General features: G+C 42.8%; 1 protein-coding gene across 13 annotated transcripts in view; it reads right to left on the bottom strand.

Moving 5' to 3' along the window:
- The window catches only part of EHBP1 (EH domain binding protein 1), a 226,230-nt gene that overhangs the window by 98,270 nt on the left and 114,765 nt on the right, over positions 1–13,195 (bottom strand). The window lies entirely within an intron of this gene.

The raw sequence follows: 13,195 nt of genomic DNA, 5'->3' as shown, positions 1-13,195 counted from the left end.
AAAACAACTCAAAAAACCACACAAATCTAAAATATGTTAGACCCTTCAAAACCCTCAGACAGCTCATATAGTGGCAGTCGCAGTGAACAGATAATTCTTCTGAAAGAGTAGAAAAAAAATATTTAAAAGGAGGCAGCAAGCCAAAAAAACATGCAGGCAGCTTGACTTCAATAAAACCCGGGACTACTCAGTTCCTTTGGATTTTTTCTATTTATTTTCTTTTATGCAGTTAATTTTTTTAGGAAATTGTTGGGTTTCTCCCCTTTTTTTGTCGCCACAGACACTCCCTTTAGGCAACCGTGCATCAACAATCCTCCCACGTTCAAAGTCGGCTACATCTGTTGCTCTTTCCCATTGTTGAAAATTCCTGCCTTAATCCTATTTGACTTTATTCATGCAAAGGTCATCCTGAATTCAACAAATGGAGGAGCGATAGCAAGCACAGTGTTGAACATGGCTAAAAAATGCTGTTGTAGAACACGCAGCTAGTGTGCCGGCACTATCTCAGAAGTACCTGGTTTATTATGCAGCTTCTAGTCCTCATAGCTGTGTTGCAATATGAATTGGCAACATATTTCTTCTAGTAACTCAGGAATACAACAATTTCCTTCCAACTGGCTTGATCCTTTCTCCTTACAAAGACTGGCACTTAACTCTTATTTGCTAGTGAGTATGCATACAACATACATACACATACACTACCAGTTCTGCATGCCCTAGGGCTTAGCTTCTGGCACATATGGCTTACCTGCTTCTCCTGGCTTTTAATTCTCACTATATCCAGCTTCACAAATCTATTTAATTAACCAGCCCATCTAAAACTAATGGTGATCGCTATTTCAAATATAGGAGGCAAAATTCTGCCTAAAAATACTTTTACAAAGCAGGGTAGAACAGTTAATACAAACATGTCATTGTAGGGCCATCGCCATACTATAGATTTGCCCACAGAAGCAATTTTGGGTTTAGACTAATTTTTCTTCCCCCAAAACAACAACAATTAAAAAAACCACCACCACCCCCCCCAAAAAAAAAAAAACCCCAAACCAACAACAATGAGAAACCAGGCATTCTGGCTCAGACCTGTGATTTATTCCTATATTTAAGTATCTGACCCAAACCAACGACTGATTGGCAGGAACAGTGAATCAGTAAGCAAACCAAAGCTAGCTATCAGACTGGTTTATGAAGGGAAGATAATTATTTTTGCAATACGTCCATAACTCAACATGACAGAAGCAAAGGAATATTTATTCACACACGCTTATTTCCAGCTGGAGGTGCTTGCCAGCCGCGAGAAGCCAAACCCACCCTTCGGGCAAGCGGAGGACGAGGCTGTTTGTTGTCAGCCCTGGTCCTCCGGGAGCTCTGCTGAGGGCTGCGCACCATGCACAGCGCGCCCAAGGCTCAAACCAAACCAGCCCCACAGTAAAGCTTGACCTAACAGCTAAAAGCCAACAGCAACATCAGTTTATTGAAACTGTGCTGAGCTCCTTGTTAGGTGCAAGGGAACACTGGAAAGAGTCGTTTTCAACCGAAAAGCTGCCCGGTTCTCTGCTTGTATGGCTCTCCGATAAGGTGTAACAACTCTACAGAAGAAGAGTAGGCTTTATCAGGTTTTTGTTTCAAAGATTTTGAGGATTTTTGTTTTGATGGTAGTTTCAAAAAGGTTTTATGAGAGGAGAAATGTTCCTTCTTTCCTCTACCTTTTAAAGACCAAAGCTCGAACCAAGCAGGGGTAATAGCCTGTGAAGCCACGCACGTGACTCCGAGTCCTCGGTGCCCCTTGCAAGGCTAGCACGAGTGGCAGGAGGGTGGCTGTCCTCCGGCACCCACGCCAGGAGCCTGCGGCCCCGCACCGTCTGCCCATCTGCTGGCTGCCTTCCGCCTGGGGGTGAAGGTAAATAACTTAAAAGGAAATAAAACAAAAGGCCTTCCCGGCAGATAAGGATTTTCCGATCAGGTACCCCAGAAGCTAGCCCAGATCTCTGAGCCAACGTGGCGCGGCTGTTTTCCAAACGCTGTGGCAGCCCACGGCCACCTCGCCCGGCCGGTGGGGTTTGTACTGAACGCGGCTCGTTGCCTGCCAGGGGACCCCAACCGTGCCGTGGGAGCGCTGCCGGCCAGCAGCTGCAGCACCGCGGAAACTGTAATGCTCCCGGCAGCTCCTAACGGCTTGCATTTATGCACTTTTGGGGTATTTAAGGGACACATTTCAGGCAAATATCTTTGGCATCTCCATGAGACCAGTCCCCTCTGGATCCAGCAGAAATGGGTGCAACGAAGGCACTTGTCCCAAAGGCTCGGCAGAGCCCAGCTCACACTCCCTGCCCTCCCCCTGGAGATGCCCCGCTGCCACTCTCTGCTTCTCTCTCTATTCTGGGACCCCAGGTGTTCCGTTCACCTCCTCGTGTAGGAAGCCACAGTCCAGAAAAGGTAGCGTGGGTATTCCCATCGCTATTCCCACCACCCAAAGGCCACCTCTCCTCTGCCCTCCGCAGCCTTGAAGCAGTTCCCAGGTCAGGGTATGTGTCGTACGTGACCAGCCTCACGCTTCTTGCCAAGACAGACTGTTGGGAGACTTCATTCAAGGAAACTGAACAATTTATATAAATCATCACATATATCCACATGGGAAAAGAAATTCTAGTATTAGTGTCATTAAAAAAATAAAATAGGAAAGAAGTATCTTCTGTTACAGTTTGCCTACATGCAATGGTGCTGGCATTGCAACGGCACATAGCAACAACCCTTCCCTTTCTTGCCACACCATACACACTATGCCCATTGGCTTCTCCAGTGGCTGCCAGAGATGGATTTTTTTCTCACAGACATTTTAAACTTCCAAGATGAAATAAAGCGTATAAAAATACTGTCATCACATATCTAACAAGCATATTTTCCCACAAGAAGTGAAGTAATATTTTATGATGACAAATCTGAGTACTATAATTTGTAAATGTAACTTAAATATAAAAATACGAAAACTGAGGTTTTGAATGTCATCACACTGGTGAAATTACCAAACCTTATTTGCACAGACGTTCTGCAGAAGCACTAACTGGTGCAACCCAAAACTGCTGCAGGCACCACTGACAATGTTTCCATCATTTCAGTAGGAGCTGCATTGCACCATCAACACAGAAATGCCTTAAAGACCCATTACGAAAATGGCAGAAAGAGCTGAGCTAGATTTTTCTAGGACAGCCCTGGAGACCTGTTATCTGCATCACCGCTACTAATAAGGATCTAAAGAAGAAACAGCCAAACACTTAAGTAGCAGCACTTAAAAATGCCAAATCAAGTGTTCAGAATTTGGTATATTACAAAACAGTGGTTACATGTACAATGTTAATTAGCACCCTTCGTATATTTGCATCATGATACAATCTTGTAAGTGTACTTCACCTAGAGCTGTCCCTCACGGAGGACACTCAATGAACAATGTCACTGAACGGCATTACCCAGTACCCCTGTTTTCCTGAATTAGTAGTTCTTTGTCCTCATGCCTCATCTGCTGCACACTTCCTGGATCCTGAACTGAACACTGTATCATTAATCTCATCAAAGGGCTTTTTCACAGTGTTCATCTTTATGGCATTTTAATCTAGAAGATTAAACATTTAATCTTCCAGACATCCTTGTGAGGTAGCAGTCTATTTAGGCAAAGAAAAAGTGAGGCCTACAAAAAACCCAACTCCAAATTATTGGAAGCTGTTGCTTTTGAGTCTTCAGTCTGAGCCACCTAAGACGTGACCTTACAGAGAACTGCTTGGTTTATGACACTTCATGTGCCACGAAACAGCACTCTGTCAGCTGCATGGCACTTGAGTCAGCCAGCAGCTCTGCTAATTGAAGATGGCTGGATTAAGCTGGGAACTTGAAAAAACCACCACAGTCCAAACTCTGCTTCAGGAGATTAGCTCAGCGCCACATGACGAATCCATGACAGAGGAAAGGATAATAATATTCACTGCTCCTGGACAGCATTTGGTTGCTTAATTGTCAGAGAAAGCAGTACCTTTCCGCTGGCCCTTGCCTCAAACAACACCATCTGGACTAGTTCCCTGTGTAACAACACATACAGTGTGGCATGAGTCATGAGCTCTGCAGAAAGACCTGCATGTCATGATGTGTTTTCATCTAGATAACGCTCTGGCTTCTTGCTGTGTGTGCATGGAAATGGGGTAAGGTGAGAGCGAGGGGCTGAGGTTGGAAGGAGCTTAGCTCTGCCTCCAAACCCATGCATATCCTGCTACAGGCACATGTGTGTAAATTATTGACTTGTCTGGTCTTAAACCTCAAATTCTGATGGAAGCATCTCTCAGAGGTAATACAACCACCGAACTGCACCACCTAAACCTTTCTGACAGCAGTTCAGCTAGCTTGTTGCTAGAAAATGGGTGCAAAATACTGCAGTCAGGACAAGAAGCAGGAGATAGAACAAGGGCGGGCTTGGTTTCATCTGTACCCTTGACATCTAAAAATTGACTCCTGTTGGCACCAGTCATGGGAACACTGACAACTGCTACAGTAAAACCACACAGGCAAAACAAGCAATGTTTAACTAAGAAAGAATTTACCACTTTGGTAGCCTAAGGAGACCACTGGTAAGCAAAAACCTACTCACAAACACATGACCCTCAAACACCTTCAGATCCTAATGGACAGTAAGAAGTCATCCCTTCTGCTGGTCTCTTTTGTGACTGCTCATGGATAGGTTATCGCATGTTATACACCACTCCTTGTACCAGTTTTCACAAAATCTCTAATTAGTGGGGTAAAGCAAAGCAGGGGATCAGGGGATCTCCATTTTGCTGAACAACTCTGTCCATCAATGCTCCTACTCTTTATCTACGTCTCCTATTCATGCACACATACTGAAGGGAGAAATTTTTTTCCTGTCCAATCATGGGTCTATTCTTTCGGTCATATACACAAGAGTTTGCAAATATTCAGGGACAATTAATCTCACCAACTTTATATGCCCATCAAATTAGTTAGCCAAGTCTAACTTACCTAAGCTCTTTTACAGCCAAGGGAGGGAACCAGTCACCTCTAGGAGTAAGGTATCTGGGGCAGCTGGGTGACTCAATCTCAAAAGGGCATCCATTTTATTAAGGGCCAGTCCTGGGAACTCTTACTCACATAAACAGTCAATAAAGCTGCTTACCCCTCCTGTACATTACTGAACCACTAGAATTTCTCCACAATATGCACTCGTGTTTGTGCTATAGTTTGTCCTGGTTTTGATACTACAGAGGCATGCATCTCCAATCATCATAGTTCCAAGACAAAATAGAAAGGCTGAAAACCACCATGGAATGAAAGCCCATTTCCCCCAGAAATATGCAATTTGTACTTTCATAAAAGTCACTTTCTAAAAGCTCACACTTGCAGTTCAGTTTCAAACCCTCAAGACTGTAATAATTTTAAGATTCTCTGCCTTCATCAGTTTTTTGGTTGGGTTTTTTTTGGACAAATAGGGCCTACAGGTAAGACGATAATTTTACTTTAAAAATTACTAGTATATATGCACATATGTGTGTGCATGTATATAACATCTCATTTACAGAGAAATTAGTGAGTATCTGGTCACCAATGATACAGAAGTATAAGAATCAGTATGTAGAAGTTGTAATAATTAGCTATCTGATAATTTGCAATGATATACTGCATCCCTACTTCCATCTGCACAAACAGGGGCCCCCTTCATTAACAAATCACTCAACTTCCACAAAACCAGTAAAAACAGAGCTTAAGAGAGTTTAATTTCCCTATACTGACAGAGTAACTACATTCAGTAGGCAGGAACTTGGATGATTAAAGGTATTTATTTAAAATATTATTCTGCTACAAATATGAACAGAGGGAAATTGGAACCATAAAAGACAATTTGAACATGAAACAGCAGTAGATGATTCAGTTAAGGCTGCATTTTTGATTTGACCAGGCTGCTTCCTGGCACTACCAGCCTCAGTACTGCTGCATCACCGGAACCTGCAGCTACTGCAAGCGAAGTCTGCACACCAGCACACTGCCCCCCCAAGGGGCGGGTTCCCTGGTGGGTGATGCTGTCCTGCTGCGTGCCCGCGTCAGTGCTGTGTTTGTGGAGCTCACTCACTCGGTCAGTGCTGGTGCTGGCACAACTGGGGCAGGGAAGGAGGGAAAGTGAGAAGCTGGGGTAGGGACTGAGGCAATAAGTAAATCCAGACCCTGAAGCGTGCAGTAGCCGAGGACAAGGGGAAGATACTCCTTAACCCACACCTTCAGCAAAATAGAACATACTACACTTGCATTTGGAAGTAAAGAGAACAGTTCGCTCCCTACTCTAACACGTATTCTAATGAGGTTGTTTTATGTCCAAATACAGGTTAATAGTAAGGAACACCACGTAGCTAGTCAAGTTGACAAACATCTTTTACAACTCATGCAAACAGTAATAAGAAATTACTTAAGAATTGTGTCAAATGGGAGTCACATTACTTAACACTTGAAAAGCTGCAAGCTTAACGAATTTTGTCTGTGCTTCAAAACAATTATCTCACTATCTCTGTTCACACTATGTGTGTGGCTTGTCTTTCTTCCTATTAAAAGATTAAATGTCTTAGGGCTGTATGCAAAGGCACATTTTCTCGGAGTGCCTTTTTTGCACAAGTCTATAACAGTACGTATCTTAAAATTCTGTCCACTTCCTCCCAGGTCTTCCCTGGGCTTGAGGAACTATCTGTCTGCATAGGAAGTGGCAAAGATCTCATGCAAATGAGCTGCACAATTCCTTTACAGCTAATGTGAAGCCGGAAAGAAGCAAAATTGTTAAACTAGATGTTCCAGAGAGCCAGGAAGCCTTATTTGAATGGGCAACTGAGATACTTTTGATACCATGAGACAATGAGTAATCTTTATCTACCATTTGGAGTTAAATGTAATTTCTCTGCTTGGCTGCATTACTGCATCTGTGTTTTAAGCTAAGCTCTTCCTACTGTTCAGTCACATAAGGTTGGTAACACTAAGGTAAATATAAGTGGGAAAAGCGAGCAACTGGAGATTGCCGAGATCTTGGCTTGGAGAGTTGTGCCAAGTACCATATCAAATATTTCTTTCCTTCCCTTCCACTACATTCACCTGAGTGTTTTGCACTTCATCTCTAAGCATTTATTTTGCCTTAGAAGAAATAAGGGGGGTGGGGGTGGGGATGAAAAAAGAAACAACAGGTTTCTTGTCATTCCCTTGAAAAGTATTTGAGAACTTCTTTCATAAGGAGGTAATTTGTACCTCCTTTGCAGTTTGAAGGATAAACTGCCTACCGGGCAGAAATCTTTCTGAATCGCCTGAACAGAAGCATTGCAGATACACAATGGATTACAAAGGATACAGGATGGAGATGGGTTATCATGTCATGCAAAAAAATAGGATGCTGTAGTTCTTACTACGTTTCCTATAAATATGTTTCATTAGAGCTTAAACCAGTTAGTCTGCCTGGCATGAGAGATCAGACTATCACTGGGCATGCAAAACAATTAATTTTGGTTTTAAAAAGAGAGAGAGAGCATGCTTAAACAATGACAGCGACAAAGAGAAATGTTATTATTGCCTTTGGACTGCTACATGAACGTGTATTCTTTTCTGCCAACTTAAAAGGCCATCACAAGCTCTTGTCTACAGGCACCAAACCCAGTGGCTACATTTTTGTGACTGTCAGCAACAGTGACTCATAAAGGTGAGAATGGCACACACATTAACATGACAGCCTTAAGCTTATTTATCATCCTGTCCTGGTGCTATATACTTTCATCAGTTGTTAGGTGTAACTCAACAACCATCCAAGGACAAGTTCAAAAAGCATCTTGTGTTCTGCTATCAATTCCGTGTCTGTTCCCATAATCATGTACTGCCAGAGAAACACCTATCGCCAAGACCAGAGTGCAGGAGTTGCCTTTACTGAGATACTCTGTGTAGAGCAGGCAACTGTGAGGGGGAGGTCTGTGGGCTACCAAATCCCAGGCTGATGACTAGTCAGCCTGCAGTAGCCTCTCTGTAAACCATGTGTCTAACAGGCTTCCAGACCCTGAAGACTCAGAAAGGATGTGAGACCAAGCCAGACTCACCAAACAGGCCACAGCTGCTGCCTTTCAGCAGGGTAACGTAACTGCACTATCCAGGAACCCGACGGAATCCTGAGCCATCAACATGAGCCTCGGTTGCAGTCTGGCAACAAACTGAAACTACCACCCAGCAGGAAAAGCCTTTCTCAGAGTGGTTTCCCGAAGGGAAGGACATATGCTATTCTTCCAAACAGTGGATGAGCAATGCCAATCTCGTGCAGGAGCTATTTTCTTTTAACACTTAAAAATAACTCTACGGTTGAGAGTGATTATCTGTTTTCTCCTGTTCCCTAGTAAATAATTCTTCACCTCCCACATAAATGCAGTAGCATACCTGCCTTCTCATTCTCACAAAGGCAACACAATCCATGATTGTGGAGACACACAACTTCAGCTTCTCTACCATAGGACACAGCTGCCAACTATGGAACTGAAACCTGGATCTTATTTCCAATAAACTCAACGTAACGTAGGGAAGATAAAAGATATGGAGGCTGAGATTTCACCGAGCTCAAGTTGGTATGTACATTTTTTAATCAGCTAAAGCGATGATGTGCACTGATATGCATGCTATGCACTAGTCTAATACCAAATTTTGAGCCTAAACATCTTCGTTCAAGTTTTTTCCACAAAGTCAACAACAAGTAGAAGAAATTTGAAGTCTCCATCACCTCTGTGAAAGGCAGAACCTGGTTATCCAAACCATGTGGAGAACAGTAACACATGTATGATGGTAACAAGCCCAACAAGGCTTCAGTTGGGCTTGACAGCCCTGTAGCATGTTGATGACTGAAGAGCTGAATTACAGCTTTGCAGTTTCTTTGTCAGACTCACCTAAATATAGCCAGCACACCACAGTCCTCAAGCCATTTGAGATGATTAACTGTGGGATAATTCCAGGCTTTCAGACTTCACATTTTTAGGCTTGCTCTGCTAACTCAGATTAGTTTAGAGAAGACATGGAAGGAAGACAGGAGAGAATTAAGATACTCTTTTAGAAAGTGTGAGTAGGTAATAATATTTGGAAATAAAACTTCCTCCAGACCCATATATGGCAATTACTGAGCTAATACTGTGGCACCAAGAGCTGGCCAGACCCTTACGGAGAGCTAGACCCTGCCTTGTCTGTGACAGATAACTGCCCCCTCCTACCAGTGACGTGAGGGTCTCCGAGGGAGCCAAGGGGCTTGCTCAAAGGGAAGACAGTACAGAGGCTTGGAAAGGCATTGCTGCTACAGCTGACCGACTGCTCAGGGAAGCAGCACATGGCAAACATTTGAAAAAGATCAGATGAATGCTGGAGATGTCCTGAAGCTGCCTGAACACGGTCTTGGGCAACTGGCTGTAGGTGGCCCTGCTTGAGCAGGGGTTGGCCCAGATGACCCCCAAGGCCCCTTCCTACCTCAACCCCTCTGTGATGCCCAGAGGGAGGTATGCGGGAAGCAGCCAAAGAGGTGACAGAAGCTGGGATGTTCTTACAGCAGCTAAAGAAGAGGACGGGTCCCCTGTGAAGAGCAGCATGAAAGGGGCAAGGGCCTAAACCACCGCTGCTCATGAGCTCAACCAGCCCCACACAGACAAACCCTCGGGTCTGGGCAGGCAGGGACGGCCTCGTCTGCACCCTTGTCTCACACCTGAAAGACATTAGGGAATGGTGAGGGGACACCAAGCGAGGCAACATCTTTGGGAAGGGACGAGGCTGAGGGCAAGCCCTGCTGTAGTCATGGTTAGAACTCCTTCAGGCATACGCACTCCATACCGTGCAGAACAACCATTTCAAGGCAAAAATAAAAGTTAAATCCTATCCACATCTGGTTTGCCACTTGTCTTTCTGACCAATGATCTGGGAAGTAAGTTTTTATGTCAGTCCCCCAGTGAGATCTGGTCTTCGCTTCAAACTCTTGTTCTACCATTTTCATGGCTGTTAAAGTTAACACCTATTTATCAGTCTCATATGCTATCTCCACTGATCACCGAGCTCTCGAAAGTTCATACCAACTTGTGACTCCACCCTGGAGCACTCTGTTCATCCTGGGGATACCAGGCATGATGCTAGATACCATCAGATCAGAAGATGGTTTCTGGAGTCTTCTGCCTAGTTTTACATGAAATTTTTACATAGAATTACCTTGTACAACATACATTCCTGAACAAAGGAACTAGAAGCTGGATTTTTGTGGTGTTTGGAATAACAGGGGTAATTAATTTTGGATGTGATTCCATGAAAATCTAGAAATAGTATTCAGCTGTTAAAAAACGATACAACTCCCTTAAAAGAAGGCCTTTTGCAATTCACTTAGATGTGTTAGCTTAATTCTATTCCCACATGAGACATGTCCAAAACCAGACTGCTAAAAAAAATCATTGTTTTATTCTTCTCTTTCATTACTGCAGACACTGCTTTTATAAATTATGAAAACATACAAACACACACACACACACAAAAAAAAAAAAACCAAAACAAAAATCACCCGTGGGAAGAGAGATGTATTCCTCAGCTGAGAAACACCTTACACCACTATTTGGGTAATGGTAAAATGTTGGATTCAGGCTATGTTTCAATAGCAAATACAATTGCAATTCTGTGGAAGTGTTCTATACCTTGGATGCCAATGCTTGAAGGCTCATTGCAGCTGAATACTGAATGAAGCAATTTTAGTGTCCAGCTGTACCCCAGGGATTTAATTTTGGGGTGTATACTTTGGAAGATAACAACCTTTCTTGCCCTATTTTTAAACTGGAACATTAAAAAAAAAAATAATAGGGTAACACAATTTCAGGTATTTGGAACCTGTACTTGAGTAGGAATCTGCCGCGCGTCAAATCATCTTTCAGGAGCAATTTCCACCTAATAAACTTGTTGATATATAGTTGTTAATAACAGCATTTCTATTTTTTCTGTTCAGCAAATGTGATGAACACTATTAGCATGTGAAGGAAAAAATGAGCTCCAAATACTCTGTCAAAGATTTGCGGAAGCATTTTTGGAATCTTTTTCCTTAAACCCTAAACTTCTAATATTAATGCTGCGTTTGTGTAATCTAAAGATTAGCATTTCTGCTCCACAGCCATTTCCTATGACACTTAGCTTCTGGGCAGATTTGTAGCAGAGGCTTTCTGTGCCCAGCAAACTTGGACAAAACACTGAACAAGATATGTTATTTAACTTCCTTTTGCCTAAGTTTACTTCCATGGGACTATTCCCCCAACATGTGGGCATGTGCCAGGTTCATGGCTGTATATTGCCTATACCTTTTGATGGAAGTTTTTTCAGAGTTGCTAAACGCTGACACTATTATTGAGTAATAAACAAACAAGTTATTTGTGCCAACAGTCCAAGTCCTATCTGGGCGATGTTTTGTACCATGGTGTGAGGAAATTGTTTAATTTTCTTTTCTTTTAAATGCCAGTACTTTTCCAAATTTCAAAAAGCATTCCAAGTAAAGTGCTTTTGATCTAACTTTATTAGATCACCCTAGAGAGAAACAATTCAAGCACAGAAAAAAAGACGGCGCTTACTGAAAGCTTTCTGAATTGCAAGTGACCATACAATATTTTAACACACCCAGTCAGCAAAACTTTCCACTCTAGCTGTAATATAATAAACCAGGACATCTGCTTTGGAGCCTTCTCTAATGGCCTCATATCCTCCAAAATCCTGTAAAAAAATTATAGCTTTCCTGTATGAGAGAAGGTCAGCATGGAGCTCCATCTTCCCTCGTAGCCCTAATGAATATCAGTGTTTCAGGACTTGGACCTTGACTGATCTCAGCTGCGCCTCAGCACCAGTGGCAGAGGTGAGCGGCAAGCAGGCAGGTTCCAAAATATCGGGGAACTAACACCCTGCGTAAGAGCAGGAGCTACCTGACTGTGTTTGTAACAGTACAGTCTCCTCAGCGACTTCAATCCTGCGCTGTTTCTTCATCAATTCCAGCTTTCCAACAATCTAAAACTTAGTCTGGAGTGGACAAAAACTACAGCCACCAAACCCAGTAGTAATACATTCTTTCAGCATGACAAAGACATGAAATAAAGCAGAAAGACGCACTTCCTGGGATGCAGACCTGTAAAAAACCCCTCTCAAACAACGAGCAATGGGGGCACAACCTCCATCAAGCAATCTGATAAAATCTCCTCCACAGATGTCTTTCCTCTGCCTGGTAGTACCAGAGTGCTTTACTTTGGCCACTTTGCTACGACCCGAGGGCCAGACTCCAGAAATGGAATAATGCCCAATATATTTCATACAGAAACTCCAGTGAAGAGCATCGAACGCCACCTCAGAGCATTATGAAACTGCTATGCTTTGATTTCATATTTCCCTGGTTGTGGTTTTGCATATTAAGAGTAACTTGTGAATTGTGCTTGTGGCTTTACTACGTTGTTTTGCTGTTAGCAGACACAAACAGACACACCAGATCAGATTTCTGGTCTCATACTCTTTACCCTGAGTGAGTGGTAAAATGACAGCAAGATAGAGCCTGAACAGACAAGGACATGTCAGCAACCTGGGTGAGTAATTAAGCAATGAAATGATAAGTATGACAAGTAGTTTCATTCAATTCATAAATGAAAGTACAGCAGCTCCAATACAAGGCAAAACAGATGATAAGATGCATAAATTGGGCGAGATGTGCTGGAAGAAAAGCCTTCTGTTCTCATCTTCTTACCCTTCAAAACGAGCAGTCAGCAAGTATCAAATTAATTTTTAAGAAGGGTCCATTAACATAGCTATTAAACGCTTAATATGTTTTAAAAAGCGTAAGTGGTGCTAACTGCTGAAACACTGGAGCTGAAATTCACACCAAGAGAAGTTAGCTGCTGTAATCCTAAAATACCTATGTCTCACACTGCCCTCTTCAACAGCAGTTAACTCCTATTTCCCCTTGACACAGATGCATGTGCATATATAAGCATGCTTAGCCTGGACACCCCTAATAAACAGTTAATCTGATTTAAAGTAGACTTCTTTTTAAAATTACTTTGACATACCTATGGAATTGGACATATATAAATCCCAATACAAAAAACCGGTATCCAGTACTAAGCTCTTAAAACCCAGATTTATGACAGAAATGTAGAGACAGACT

Source organism: Falco rusticolus, chromosome 6 (assembly GCF_015220075.1).
Source record: "Falco rusticolus isolate bFalRus1 chromosome 6, bFalRus1.pri, whole genome shotgun sequence".
In the NCBI taxonomy this organism is placed as follows: domain Eukaryota; kingdom Metazoa; phylum Chordata; class Aves; order Falconiformes; family Falconidae; genus Falco; species Falco rusticolus.
The sequence above is the reverse complement of the archived record's forward strand: the minus strand, read 5'-3'. Positions and strand labels throughout refer to the sequence as shown.